This window comes from Siniperca chuatsi, linkage group LG7 (assembly GCF_020085105.1).
Source record: "Siniperca chuatsi isolate FFG_IHB_CAS linkage group LG7, ASM2008510v1, whole genome shotgun sequence".
In the NCBI taxonomy this organism is placed as follows: domain Eukaryota; kingdom Metazoa; phylum Chordata; class Actinopteri; order Centrarchiformes; family Sinipercidae; genus Siniperca; species Siniperca chuatsi.
Window position 1 is genome coordinate 17887642 of NC_058048.1, and position 15757 is coordinate 17903398.

The following is a 15757-nucleotide window of genomic DNA, read 5'->3' on the forward strand; positions in this document are numbered from 1 at the left end:
TTGGTCGTGACTGGACTGCTGATGAATAGTTGACATTTCAGAGCTCCCCTTGAGATGCATGATGTATACAGTATAGCCTCAAACGCCCTGATCAAATCAATGTTAGGCTACTATTGAATGGTGAATGAATCCAAAGGCTGCAGATACATTTGGGTTAACAGGCTATATTTAGAAAAATAACTACAAACATATGTTAATTAAGCTTAATGGAAAATAAAATTCAGCGCATCACTGTGAAAATGATCTGCATCTTGTCACATGTCAAGTTTACCAAAGATACACAAGAACTACACTGCAATTGATGCTTTTAGACTTAAAAAATAAACACACAACTCGTATTCAAGGATCCATTTCGCTCGGCTTCGCCAAAGGTGTTTTAATGCGAAAGTCATAACCGGAAGTGCTGTTTTTGATTCAGTCTAGTTTGACATTAATTTCAGCGGACAGGCATCCTCTGCTGCGCTCCGCGCTCTGCGTGTGTGGACTGACGGTGAGTGTGTGAAGCGTGTGTGCGTATGTGTGTGTGTAAACACAGCTCGGTCGGCTCATGTTAGGAGCGAGGGCCAGGTCTGACTGCAGCAGATATTACCAGGTTGAACTGTGCTCGGTGACCGCTCAGATGAGGAGATGGCAGCCGAATCGACCCGGAGATTCACCAAGAACCTACTGAAACCGGGGAGCGCGGCGGAGATACGGCAGACGGCGTGCAACGCAGTCAGACACTCCGCAGTGACGGTGAGTAGACCCGTATGAATTGTAAAAACATGGTGGTAGTGAAAAACGCATCACCACCTGTGGGCCCGAAGCTTTTACTGCTCTGAGCTTTGAAAGCCCCCAAACCTTTACATCTGGAAGTGAATTAGATTTGGTATCATCTGTACCATCCTCTAACAGACACACCGCACCACTGCACCGTAGCTATAGCAGACCTGACATTGGCATTCATGTTGCATCTTTCTTTGCAGTGGATGAGCACAGTGCAGCAGCGCTGCTCAGCCTCTGTCTATTGATCCTGCAGGGGGGAACAATTCAATACGTTTTAAATGGATAATGCTCAGTAGGTGCAGGAATCGCCACATTTCTTTCCACTATTGAAAAGAACCCGCTTATTGGCTGGTAATGTGGCTATACACTCGTAGAGCCTATCATATTCCCCTGTGGGTTGGAGTTTATTTCAGTGTGGCCAGCTGAAGTGAATGAAATGCAGTAAATAGCGGCTTGGTAGTAGGATAGTGATGCGGCATGACACAGGCAGCGGTTTACATCTGCCCAGCGATGCACAGAGACAGCAGGAAAGATGGAGGGAGGAACAGAGAGGGAGAGTAATTCGACCACTAGGCTTGATGTACGACTAATTCTATTATCAGGCTATTTTGATATCGTGAATTTTCTGAAATGTATGCTCCAGTGGGTGTGTCACGCTTTATAATGAGAGGCTGTGATTGACATATAAGATAGTGGGAGGAGGGGTAATCCAGGAAAAAACAGCCACAAACACACGCGAGGATAATAATTTGTATTTTGATGATGTCCTTTTGATTCATCTGGCATAGGACAAATCCTTTACCTACCGTAGGTTTTGCGTGTCTGTGTGTGTGGCCTATGTGTGTCCATCCTGTAGAGATTAACATAGAGAAAGGTCACTCCACTCCAGTCTCTCTGCTGCTACTCTACATCCTCTTCACTCTGGTGTTAGTGTGTCAGTGGGACACACAGCAGAACAGAGCGTAGTGAGAATTGATTGGAATAAAGAGAGAAAATCTAATATTACTTATTATTATTTTTCAAATGGGGTGCATGGCAGAAGACAGGATTACAATTGTAAAGAATTAAATAGACTCAAAATGAATGAAGATTTTTCAGTGTATTTCTTACTGGAAAATTTTCTGTGAGCAACCAGATATTACCACTGAGACTGGGTCAGCTGAATAGAACATAATACAATAGACTAGCATGAGCCTTAAGAGTAAATGTGTAATGACAGTATGCATTTGTCATGTCCCCAAATGGAGTACAACAGAATAGTGTTTATTGATTCCCTTCTTGGATGTAGAAATTGACTGGTGGTTCGCCTTGTGTTGGTATCATTTAGGACACTGATACACGTGTTGCACTGCCGTAACAACGCACAGAGCTTCACTGCCTTACCTGAAAACTCTGCAGCTGAAATCACACATTGAGTCTGTGGGTTGACTAGTTAAACAAAAGGAAGTGAGAGATACAGCTACAATAAGATAGATGGAGAGCGATAGTCAGAGTGAGAACATGTATTTCAGCCTGAAACAAGAGGCCCTTGACTTGCTTGATGTGCCATTATTACCATGTTTTACACTATTAAACATAAATAGTTATGCTAATTAAGACATTAATTAATTAGAGTCTGTCAACTTGTTTGTATTCTTCATCAGAGCCCCCATTCATTTGTGGTGAACAGTGGTGTTACTGCCAAACAGTCCACATGTAATTGGGCACACACTAGCTGTATAGTCCTATTTCACGGAAGACATTTTGATATGTTACAGTACGAAAAGCACAGGGATAAATGATCAAATTAATGATGGCTGAATTTCTTGTACCTGCTTCAGTTTCAGAGTCCTGGTTTTGTGCATGTGATTAGTAACGCCTGTGCTTTTCCTGCTATTACAAGTCAAAATGGTTGCTTTGAAAAAGGTCTATTTAGATGTGGGACATGTGGATGTTGGGTTGAGTTGTGTATGCATCAGAGAAAGCCTACCAAAAGGAATATTTTTTTTACAAAAACAAAGCCTGATATTCCATATTTATTGCTACAGATACCAGTTCTGTTGCACAAGTGCTCAAGGGTTTTGCTTTAATAACTTCTGATCATTAATCCTCTTGGCTCAGTATGTTTAGAATTTAATCAAGAATATGAAATGTTTGTTGGATTAAATACATGCTGAACGAGGGGTGGACAATATGGATAAAACCTTCTACCCCAGTATATATAGTGGCTTGCTTTCTCTGCAGCGCTAAGCAACTTATCTTTACCTGCTTTCTTTTCAATTTAATTTGTGTTTCCTGTTTTTATTCCTTTTTAAATGTAAAGCACTTTGAGCTGCATGTTTTGTATGAAATGTGCTATATAAATAAAATTTAAAATTATTGTTATTATATACATTTATATCACAATATAGACAGTGGTGGAATATAACTAAGTACATTTACTCAAGTACTCTACTTAAGTACAATTTTGAGGTACTTGTGCTTTACTTGAGTATTTCCATTTTATGCTACTTTATAGTTCTACTTCACTACAATTCTGAGGAAATATTGTACTTTTTTTACTCCACTACACTGATTTGATTACTTTAGTTACTTTGCAGATTCATATTATTAATACAAAATATAATCAACATATAAATGATGTATTATTACAGATTACTGTAAGATACCCAGCAGTATAAAGTAGTTGAAATCGGCCCCACCTTTATCAGCTGCATCATTAAAGTGATGTACACATAATGCATTATTATTTATAATCCAATAATATAATATACATTATTCTGAAATGGGCCATTCTGCATAGTAAGTACTTTTACTTTTGGTACTTTAAGTACATTTTGATGCTAATACTTTTGTACTTTTACTTAACATTTTGAATGCAGGAAGTTTACTTGTAACAGGATAGTTTTACACTGTGGTATTGTTAATATTACTTTAGTAAAAGCAGTGAGTACTTTTTCTACAACTGAATATAGATATATATTGTGATGCGATACATTTTCTGGATAATCAGTTGAGAAATTGTTGGTGGATAAAATAACCAGACAGGCATTTCTGTTTTGGCTAATCCAGTGAATTAAATACCTTTAAGGTAAGTAGTAAGTCAAGGTACTTTATCACAATGGTGCAAAAAACAATCCTGCTAATTGATTTGCAACATTGCCCACAATAGCCTAATGCACCCTGAGGTATAAAAGGTATAAATATCACAGTGTAAACGATAAGGCAAATCCTAAGATGGCTGACATGTTTATATCGTCTCATGTATATATTGTCATAATGCCCACTATGCAGAATTTACCAGAACACCTAAACATTTCCTAAAAAAGTGTGAAGTTTTTTTTGTAGCAGTGAGAACTAAAAGAGAAAATATGACTGATACTTTGATCTACATCAGTATGTGCAAAGACGCTTGCTTTTTTTGTCTTTGTCACCCTCCAGTGCAAGAGACTGACTGGTTAGTCTCAATTCTTTCCTATAGCTTAAAAAAAGTTATGGCTCTAAAAATGAGAAAAGTCATAAATAATCACTTCAATTCAATTCAATTCAATGGGGCTTTATTGGCATGGGAAACAGACATTAACACTGCCAAAGCAAGTGTGAAATAAAAACATATACATCATTTACATAAACAGAAGAAATGTGCTATTAAAATATATATAGATAGGCCTAAGTAAGATAAGATAATAATAATAATAATAATAATAATAATAAAAATTGTAGACTTGCAGTTAAAAAATACAAATAAGTGAAAACTATATAAACACTGCAACATTTTTTTAAATGAATGTGTGTGTGTCTAGGTCATTCACGGTACAAATATAGGATGCAGAAAGGAGAAAGAGAGAGGGGAAGCTGGATAGAAGAGTAAGCATCTGTGTAAATGTGTAGGTATAACGCTTGTGTGCGCAGGCTTAGGTTAAGTGGGTGTGTAAATGTCCATAGGCGTTGTGCTCGCGCGTGTGTGGACGTTTTTGCGAGCGTGTTAATACATGGCCTTTGTTGGTGAAAGAAACCAGGTCAGCAGAATCAGGCCCTATAGCATAACATTCAATGAAGCGTGAGCCTCTTTCTTTCTCTCACTGACCCCCTCTCCCTCTTCATTGCAGCCAACGTCACCCCCCTCCCCTGACTTTACTCCCCATCTCTCCATGCCTTTACTGATTCTTCTATATTTGAGTTGCTGCTGACACTGTTTCCCTCTGTGTTTCTTACTGCCCCACTACTCTGCATGGGTCCCCAGTCAGGTTAGATCAGTTTCTGAAGCGTGTGTGAATGTGTGTGTGTATTTGTGAGTGTATAGCATACATGATACCTGGTAAATCCCCCTGGTGCATGCTGCATTTTCCTCTGATGAACTGCTCTGTGAAAGAAATCACTGCTGTCTGACTACTTCACTGTTTCTCGTAGTGGTCAGCCCACCCATCCTCAAATATGCAGGGACCGTGGAAGGGTAGATAGATACAAGAAGGAAGGATGTAATGGTGGTTGAGTTTTGGTACAGTACAGTTTGTTGCTTCAGTGACCATGGGATCTTTTCCATTACATCTTTTCTGGCCTCTGTCTGGCTCTGAGCTGCTGTACACCAAATAACAATGAAATTAGATATAAAAATAGATTGCCATATGCAAGATATGTTAAACATGTAAGGTAATGAAGCAGGTTTTGTATCAAACATGCCTGAAGTGCAGTATTTAAATCATATTAACAACACAATTACTCCTGATTATTGATACCAGTGTGAGTGTGTTTATTATGACTCTCAGCAAAAGTGAGCAGCTTAGCCGTGTAGACACAAGTGCCATTCTTGTTGTGACTCTGGCTGCCTGCTGGGATCAACCACATGTCATACCATGCCTGGAGGATGGATGCCAGCCACACTAACCACACAGCCAGAGATTGGGGCCAACATGCCCACCCTGGTCTCCCACCGTAGCTCAGAGTTTATTTGCCCAGTAGCACAGGGATGCTTGTATGCAGTCACCAGCACTCGTTGCTTAAGGCCATATGCACGGTCGTGTGTTGTCCACATGGTTTCCTAATGTTTGGTGTTATATCACCGTGGTCCTGTCTTTCCTTTGGCAACAGATAATGCCACTCTTTGCGCTTGGTAACCTCGGTGCCCTTATGGTACTAGCTTCATGCCTGATCACATATTGACTATTTTTGGTGCCCAACCTCAGTCTCCAGGCATTTACTGAGAATTTTCCATTTTGTTACAAACCAGTAACAAAATAGAGATGGCCCTGTAATCCTATAATGTCAAGGGATCTAGTGTTTATTAGTCATTATACCAGTGTTTTTTCCTGATTTGTCTTATTAACTACAAATCACTGTATTATTTTTTACATTGCTGCTGCTGACCATTTCCCAAAAACAAACCATGAATAAAGCGGACTGTTTACTGCCATTGGCTATTTCCAGCAAGTATCAAGTCTCTGCAGTTGGTTTTCATATCATACTGGCTATGGCTGCAACCAACAATTATTTTCATTATCGATTATTCGTTGGTTGATTATTTTGTCAAATAATTGATTAATAAACTCCACATGTATTGATTACTGTCAAGTCTGCAAATATCAGAAAATGCTGATCACAATTTCCCAGTGCTCAAGTTAACATCTTCAAATTCCTTGTTTTGTCTGACCAGTCCAAACCCCCAAAATATTAAATTCACAACAATATGAAATATAATTTTACAATAATGCAAATCCTCACATTTGAGACATTGGAATTAGTAAATCTGTTACTTTTGCTTGATAAATTACTTTAGACAATGAATAAATTATCAAAATATTGTTGGTTAATCGTCCGTTGATCAACTAAATGATCACTCAGATAATTATTTCAGCACCATATTGGCACCAATGGCTGCCTTGAAGGCCCCAGAAAACATGTAACGGAGACCATAGAGGTTCTTAAGTATTTTCTTACTCCTCCACACCAAAGACAAGAGAAATTAAGTTACATTTTTATTGTCATCTTTTTAGATCATTCTGTTAGTTAGATAGCTAAATCATTCTGTCAGCAAGGTCCCTGGAACCGGAAGGTATGAAATCACTCTAAAAACGCATGTAGTGCTATTGAAACTGGCTGACAGTAATGTAAAATATATGTGACATATAGTTAATGAGCTTAAACATGCACAAACGCTTTGGTATAGAGGTCCTTTACCAATGTGGTTCACCTCCCTGCTCATGTGCATGCTCCTGCTCTCCTAAACTAATTGCCAGAGAGCAGTATGTGTTCTTTGGCCTTAACATTAAAACGTGAACACACACACATTGCAACATATAGAAAGAAGATCACACTTTGGTTGAAGTTCAAGTGCTTTTCCTTCCTGTATTTGTCCACTTTTTATATATGACCCAAAGCTTGCACTCGGTGTTCTCAAATATTGAAAAAGGTGTTTATATTTCATTGACCTCCCTTTAGCTTGTCTGTTTTATTTTTTTATTTGTTACCTAACTCATCTCACTTTGTGGAAGAAAGGAAGATGGGATATTTCAGATCTCCTTTCCTCTCATTCCTCCTCTCCTCTCTCTGTTTTTGTCTTGTCTCATTAGATTAGTGTCATTTTCTCTGCTTTCTGTTAATCTGTATGTACGTTTGCCTTCATTTCTCTGTCTTCTGGGCTTACATTAGTCATGTTCTGTATGTGAATGTGTGTCTGCTGTTCTAGTAAAATACCACTACTGGGCAGGTCTGTCTGTCTGGAGCTAAAATGTGTGTCAGACAGCGTGGAGCAGTCATTTGTTGGTGAGCGCACGTCTACCTTGCGTGCCCCAGTGATGTGTTGCGGGTGTGTTTGGTCGTTGGGGGACATGCTGTCTGTCTGACTCTGCTCTCTCCTCATGACACATCATGTCAACTGCCCGGGATGCATTGTGCATGACTGCTGACCTGCCTATTTGTCCAGCATACATGCATAGTAGCCTAGTATGTCTGTCTGTACATGTGTGTGCCTGTGTGGTACTTGTGGTTGTTCTTTGAAACCAACCATGTCGGCTGCGTAAAGATATTGTAGCATGCATCTGGGTTTGTAACTGCATTTAGATCTGTGTCAGCATGGTTTTATCTTGATTTGACCACAGTGCTCTGCTCTGTTTCAAGAAGAGAGTTGTCAATGTCATGTTAATCAGTTGCTGGCAGCATGCAACAGCAACTAATATGTCTGACTCATGCGAGTTAGTCAAACTTATAATGCTGAAAATCAACTGTCCCAGAGGAGGGAAACCGGTTAAATTACCAGTAATTAGCCTACTCGCTCATAGCCATGCCTCTGTTACCACAGCAACAGAGAAAGGTCAATTAGGATGGAATTCTAACAGGAAGCACTCCAATCACTCCTCTCATATCTCTACTTTTTCCCTTCCAGTATATCTTATTTGATCTCATCTATCGCTCTTCTGTTCCCACACTCCCAAGTATTTCATAAATTAATTTAGCTGGTTTGTGTAGCTGCTTATATCAGACTTATTCTTTTAATTGTATCTGTAACCCACCTCCTTCAACAGCTTTTTGAACACCCACTTCATCTTTTACCACCTCTCGTGTTTTTTTATTTTTTATTTATCTATCTTCCTTCTCGCTTGTGAGTTTATTGCTTTCATGACGAGTCTGAACAGTAGACTGGCTGTAGTTGTTGAAGGAGATCTGCACTGATCCTGACATTTCTGTCACATGCCTCTTATTACGTCTGGACAGGGCAAGGTAGAACAGGGACTGGAGTGGAACTGGAGCCAGAATCAAGCTTATAATTGGGTCAGACATCACCAGTCTTATCATTTTAGAGAGCTAGACCATAAAGAGGGGAAAACCAAGAAGAAAATTAGGGAGGAAGGGTGAGAAGAGGAAGAGAGAGATTCAGTAGATCTGTCTCACCTCCCAGAGGAGTTCACACTGAGGCTCTACTGCAGTTAACTCGTCTTATAAATGCTGTTTGTGTTTGTGTATGAGTTTGTGTGTGTAATCATACGTTTAGCAGGGTATTGTCCAATTGTATTGCTATGTGCACGTTTTTATGTATGGTATTTGCACATATCAGGGTGTCTCATTAGCATTAGCAGGCTCATGTTTGAGTTTACATGCAATTGTGGGTATATTTGTGTTATATTGACAAGTTTGCGCGCTAGCAGCTTTTTATATCCCTGTGGACATTCATGAAAGTGTTCCACTTCTTGAATAAATTTGGTTTCTCAACTCCAGGGCAGAAAATACAAATGCTGTTGTCTTTATTTCCATAGAGTCGGATACAAAGCTGCTTCACAAATCAACAGAGGCAACATTTCCTTGCCTGCCAATATAGTTATTCTCTTACATAAGTTGGGGTTTTGGAAATCATACCACTGTCGTATTGTATAACCATATAAATATGACTGTGAAAGAAAAGACACTCTTCCAGCAAGTACAATCAAGAAAGGAGCTTTTGGCCTTTAACATCACATTGGAACTATTAAAGTAGCACTTTACAGAATGATTATCAGAGTTTATAGAATAAAGACCACCTCCGCTAATGTCACAGAACATAAAATTTAAGGTAAAAAGAGCAGAGATGCTATTTCACACAACAAATGCTATATTCTTTTTTTCACGAGTGTGGCTAATGAGGTTAGGCCATTATTTACTAGAGAAATTGATCACAAAACAAAATGCATTATGTTCCGGGTGGATGAGCCCCTCTGCTAAATAATTTCTTATACTGTAGCTAAATTAGCACTGATATATGGCACTATATGACATTGGTCATGCTCAGCAGATCCACACCATAAAACGCAAAATACTGAAGTAATAACACTGCTGTTGGAGTGGTGCACAGTCAGACATTAAATTTGTATATAATTTATTTTGCATCAGTGTCACCTCTTGGGTCCACTGTTTCCTGACCTATTGTATCCAATGTGATGAGTCACACACCATCAGAGAGGCACATCTCAGTTTGCGTGTTATGTCATTCTGTATCTTAAACTCTACATGTGTCAAACCAGTCTGTGAAAGTGTCACCTCCTACATTGTGTTTGTGCATGCCCTGACACTGTGGGACAGGATGTCATGCTGGCTCTCTCGCTCTCTCTCTCTCTCTCTCTCTCTCTCTCTCTCACACACCATGCATTTTGTGTTTCTGAACCACTCAGCATGTGGCTTTTCTGAGAAGCCATGCAGTGCAGTTCTTTATGGCGCCTTCATCATGCAGTGCAACCTAAATGTGTGTTCATATCACACCTCCCCTCACCCGGTCTTCCCCTCTATTCCTCCCTCCACTTTGCGTCTGCTTACCTCTCCCTCTTATATTCTCACTTCTTACCTTCTCCCTCGCTCTGCTCCCTCTCTGCCTTTTTTCTCGCTTTGCCTCTTCCATCTCAATTGCCTACACTTCCTTTCTATTCCCTCATTCTTTCTCAAAATCTATCTCTTTCTCGGATCTAATCTCTTTCTCGGATTACATTCACCCGGCTCTTTAGTTCTCACTCCTTGTTATTTTGAGTGAATGCTTCTAGTGTCTCCGGTGGGTGTATATACATGCAGACAGGAGAATAGAGCAAGGGATTAGAGGAGATGAATCACTTTTTGACATTTGTTATGACTGAGCTGCAAACGACTCAGCCATGTTTGCCCGATAACAGTAGGACCGTGCACTGCCAGGTCTTGGTGTGTGTCTGTCCCCATCTTCTCAATGAGTCATTCAGAAAGGACAGAGAAATAAAAGCAAAGAAAAGAGAATTCAGAAAAAAAATCTGAGCCTGTCGCTGTCACTAGTGACACTGTCTCCTGCTGAATTCCCCCACTGTTTGAACTCTGTGTGATGCTGCACAGTGATCTCAGTAGTGTGTGTGCTGGGTGTGAGCACAGGAAATTAATCCCCCCCCCCTGCAAAACATGTAACCTTGTAGTGTCAGACTGCCAGTTGTTGAATTGTATTAGAAGACAAAAAGTCTGTTTAGTCTAGGTAGGAAAACTGGATAGAGAGAAAGTATGTGTCTGTCTGTATGTCAGTGTTTGTGAGAGGTCACATGAGAGGAGGAGAGAGAGAGGGAGAGAGAGGTCCCCGGGGCTCCATGCATTGTGCCAGTGTACGTTTACAATAGGCTCTTTGGAGAGGCTTCACAGCCAGTGAACTGCTCCATTCAGACTTAGCTGACCGGGCTTTGCCTCACTGGAGCTTAACTTTTATCCTCTCTCTCTTTCTCTAAAGCTCTCCAGCCTCCAGCCTTGCCATCCTGCCCTGTACCTTAATAGACACCATGTCCACTCGTCCATCCAGACTCTTTTCATGCCCCCCATGGGAGGGGGGTCCACTTCACATACTGGACTAAGAATAGTTCAGTGACTCTCTGCGAGTGAATTGCAGTGTTGTGTCTCTCCCTCACTCTGCATTCCAGAGTAGGAGGCCTGAATATGCTACCGCCATTACCGTCCGACCCCCATGCCCTGCTGCCCTCGCCCTGTTGTATCCACACACACACACACACACACACACACACACACACACACACACACACACACACACACACACACACACGCACAGAGATTCATACACACTGTGTGGCAGTTATACGTGATGTGGACTTTCCCTCATTAACACTGGCTGGACAGGGTGGGACAGAGAGAGTACAGGATGATCTAATTAAGCAACACATTTGCAGGATGTACAGAAAATGTGTGTACCAAGCCGTCCTCAAAGTCTATAAATCTTAAAACAGAACCATGTTTTTGTTACATGGTCGAATCCTCTAATCTTTTTGTCCCTTGTGCCTGTCTGACTGCCGTTGACTTAGATCTACCCGCCTGACCCACCAATAATCCCGTCTGACCATGTCTGTCCTCTTGGCCCTGTTGTCACAAAGTAAAACAGAAACAGAGATAAGCAGCCATTATTAATGTATCACCACCAGCACACACTCCAGTTACCCACATCCATCCACACATATACACAAAGATAAAGGTACACACATGCATGCTCACACATTATTATGTCTGCAGAGCCTAGGCCTGTTGGAAATAGAACAGATAGTTTTCACTTACAGATAGTGTGTTGTCTTGAGTAGCAGTGCACAACTAGACATAGCTGGCATAACTGGTCATAGCACAAGATAACTGGCTGAAAAAAGCCTCTAGTTTCAAGATGTGGCAGCTATCAACATCCTCAATTGGTGAAATGCTGGATCACAATATATATTCTTCACTGGTGACTTTCTGGCAGATGATCTGTTTTACACTACATATCTAACGGCTGGACAATAAACTGAATTTACCGACCTAAATCTACTTGGTTCGCACTTTTCAATAAATGTGCGTAAACTGACAGTGGCTGCAAAAACCAGTGACATCTAACCAGAAATTCAACCAACCAATCAGCCAACAGCATAGTACATTTTAAAGGATTTTTTTCAACATTTTGGAAAATATTTGTGAAATTAAATCATTTAAATAATTTGCTTCCTTGCTGAGAATTAGATGAGAAGGTCGATACCATGACACCACACTAAATATACGGCTGCCAGTTAGCTTAGCTCAGCATAAAGACTGGAAACAGGGTGAAATGGCTAGCCTGTCTCTGTAACAAAATCTGCCTACCGGCACATGTAAAGCTCACTAAAAATGACACGGTGTGGTTTTATGGGGCCGTACCATTTCATATTTAGTGTACAGACATGAGAGTGGTATCGATCTTTTCATCTAACTCTCTGCAAGAAAGTAAATAAGCGTGTTTCCCAAAATGTCAAACTACTTTTTAAACTGGTCATACTGTAATTAAACAGGACAAACAGAAATGAGTCAACATGAGAAAGGAAATACATATCCAAAGAACAATTACTGTTGCATTTATTTTTATCCAAGTCAATCTGATAATTTTATCTTAACTTTTCTCTTTCTGAGTTATTAGGAGTGTTGAGGGTGTATGGTCACACAGTTCTTCCTGCGAAGTGGCAGAAGTGGAGATAGATTTTACTCGAAGATGCCAGTTCCCCTCATTACTATTCATGCTGACTGACACAAAGAGGTGTCTCACTGACGTGCGTCCCACAGGAAACATAGCCCCGAGCGAAAATGCATGAGTGAAGGTAATAAAGGTGAAGAAATAATACTCAGATCCATGATCGTCTGTCATGCTTGTGGATGCTGATGTCAGAAGGCGGGAGTCTGTAGGATTTCTGTTTTATTTTTTCTGTTTTGGATTTAATGCCTTTCTATGGGTCTGTGCTGGCTCGTTGTATGCGTATGTCTTAACGCTGTATCTTTCTGTGTGCGTACATCAATTCTGTGTGCCTTAAATGTCAGCCAAAGAGCTGAAAGGGGATCTGCAAAAGAAATAAGGAGGAAAAAAAGAGGGAGACAGAGGAGGGATTTTGAGTGAGAAGGGGAGAGAAATTGGGGAAGGGATGGGGGGAAGGGGAAAAGGTAAGGGAGGATAATACATATGAAAGTGCATGAGGAAAAGTCTTCAGAACAGCTGCGTCCTCAGTCTAAGCTGGGACCTCAGGGAGAGGGAGCTGTGCTGAGTGGGCGTCTAGTAGATAGTTAGCGCTGGTGTGGAGGTTACACAGAGGTTACATGTAGGCTTTGTGTAGGTGTCATATGTAGGCATTATGACTGAATGATTTATTGCAAACTAAGCTTCTAGTGGGCTTTTTCTTTACTGTGAGGGTGTAGATTGGGGGTTGGCATAAAGTCTTATGATTTATTTTTCACTCTGAAAATGAGGCTGATGTGACTGTTCATAACTATAGTAGCTTATAACCATAGTATCCATTGGTATGTGTTTCTGGCATGTCTGCATAAAAGTAAATATTGGCTTGGGCCTGATTTAGGATGAATATGGCAAGTTCAGAGTGAGGACACATTTTTCAAGCTAACAGAGTTACAGGAAACAGAAATCATTAGGGATAATTGCTTAAGGAATAATTACGGTTTCCGAGTGTCAGATGCTTAGACGTGAAATGGAAGTAGAGGAGAGTTTGGGGTATATCAGAGTTTGACTTTGCCAGCATGAAGGAGTCAGTGAACTGTCTTATTGGTTGGAGAGTCTTTTACCTGGACAGGAAATAGGAGAAGCCTAACATCTGTGTAAATGGCCCAGATAAGATCACAGAGAAACAACGGATACATGGCACTGCTGAGAGAGTAATCATGACTACCATACTGGACTGGTATTTATTATGTTGCTACAGGTTTTGATGAACAGATTAATACTGGCAAAACCTCCCTCAGCAAGGAGGGTCCTTTTTCTGTTTCTAATTAATGTTCTCTCTCTTGGACGGAAAATCACGTTTAAAGGAACAGCTCTTTTGTTCTGCCTTCTGCTATTACCTTAAACCTTCCCTGTAGTATGAGCTGAAACTTTTTCTGTGTTTCTCATTTAGACCGTCAGTAACAACATAACAGCACTGAATCGGATTTTAAAGTATACCCCTGTCACCGCACAAACCAAAAAAAAAAAAAAAGCTTTACTACCTCATGTATTTCCAGAAGGATGGGTATTATCGCAAATATTTATTGCAGAGCGCATAAGAAGCTGGTGACCTCAGACGTCTATGCTTGGCTGCTGAGGCCTGATATGGGACAGGAGGGGGGGGGGGGACAGCAGGGAGATGTGGAGAGATGCCACGTGGGAGAGTGAATTAATGAGACACCAGCTCTGTGACAGTACAGTAGCTGTGTGTTTCTGCTGCTTTTGCTGCTGCGTGGCTGCTAAATGATACTAGTCTTCTGCTTTTCACATCTCACAGGCCTGATTTTTCTCATATGATGCATTTTTATGAATGCGTGAGTCAGTGAGTGAATGTTAAAACGAGACAGGCAGGTAGACAGGTATAAGCAGTAGTTTTATTGTTGTTACTGTTACCACCATTAAGTCCAATGTGAAAGGAGTGTTTCACAGAGTAGATCAGGGAACATTAACACACTTGCAACCTCCGTCTAGCTTGTTTCCCACAGTGATTTATAGTGATTGTGGGTCACCTCATCTGAAACAAAGAACACCTCCACCAATATCATAAAAACGAATCTAACTTTGTAAAATAAAACATAAAATTTTATGGAAAAAGAGCAAAGGATCTATTTTACACAGAAAATGCCATACATTTAATGAGTGTGACTACTAATCCACTAATTAAAGTGAAACAAGATGTGAGACAAGATGTATCAAGATCTGGGTGACTTAGCAACATCTCCTGATGTTGAATGTAAACCCATCTCTGCCATGTGCAGTGTCCCACTTACATTTCATATGATTCCAATAATTATGCAATAAACAAACAATAAATTAAAAAATCAAAAACCTTTCCCCCTTGTGTCTACTTCCAATTACTCTCTTTTTGATTACTTACCAATTAAAGCTGCTCCTCTGTCAGGTTCTATTGGACCTAATATGCTGCCTCACAGATATCTTTTTCCCATGAACCAAGCTGTGTGTGTGTATGCATTTTGTATTTATCTATTTTATCTCCCCTGAATTGTTGGAACAAGTAGAAATACCGTAAAGTTCTTTGGAGGGTAGGTAAGATGGATGGACAGGAGAAAAGATGAGGTTGATTGTTGTTGGGGGTGTGTGGGTGAATTTCAAGAGGGAGGTGAGTCTAAGGAGAATGAATGGAAATTTTTAACAATGCCCCCTTCCCAGAAGTTGCTTCTCACCAACTTCCCTCTCCCATATTCTCCACCTCATCTCCCCTCTCTTGGTCCCTCCCCCAACATCCCTCCTGCCTTGGGACTTTAGTTCTCAGTTAAAGACATTTTAATAGCTTCCTTTTCTAAACAAACCAGCTGCCAGAGGACCAGATAGTATCTCTGGCACAGGGCGCCTCCTGGAGGTCATGCATTAAAGACGTGGCGGAGAGAGCAACTGCTATACAGAGGTGTGGAGGCTGGCACAGAGTGAAGCATTCTCTCATCTTCCACGCAGCCTGCTGTGTCGAGTTCTCAGCACTAGATGGCATCGGCAGTGTGCTGTGGCTTCGAACTCTGTTCTTCCTGTTACCTCCTCCAGGGAAGAGCTCAACTCAGAGCCAACTAA

General features: G+C 40.7%; 1 long non-coding RNA gene across 1 annotated transcript; it reads left to right on the forward strand.

Moving 5' to 3' along the window:
* Positions 1-357: 357 nt before the first annotated feature.
* LOC122879023 lies at positions 358-13802 on the forward strand. The gene is made up of 3 exons (XR_006378614.1): positions 358-735; positions 5404-5406; positions 13792-13802. It is a non-coding gene; the product is annotated as an uncharacterized LOC122879023 (long non-coding RNA).
* The last annotated feature ends 1955 nt before the right edge of the window (positions 13803-15757 follow it).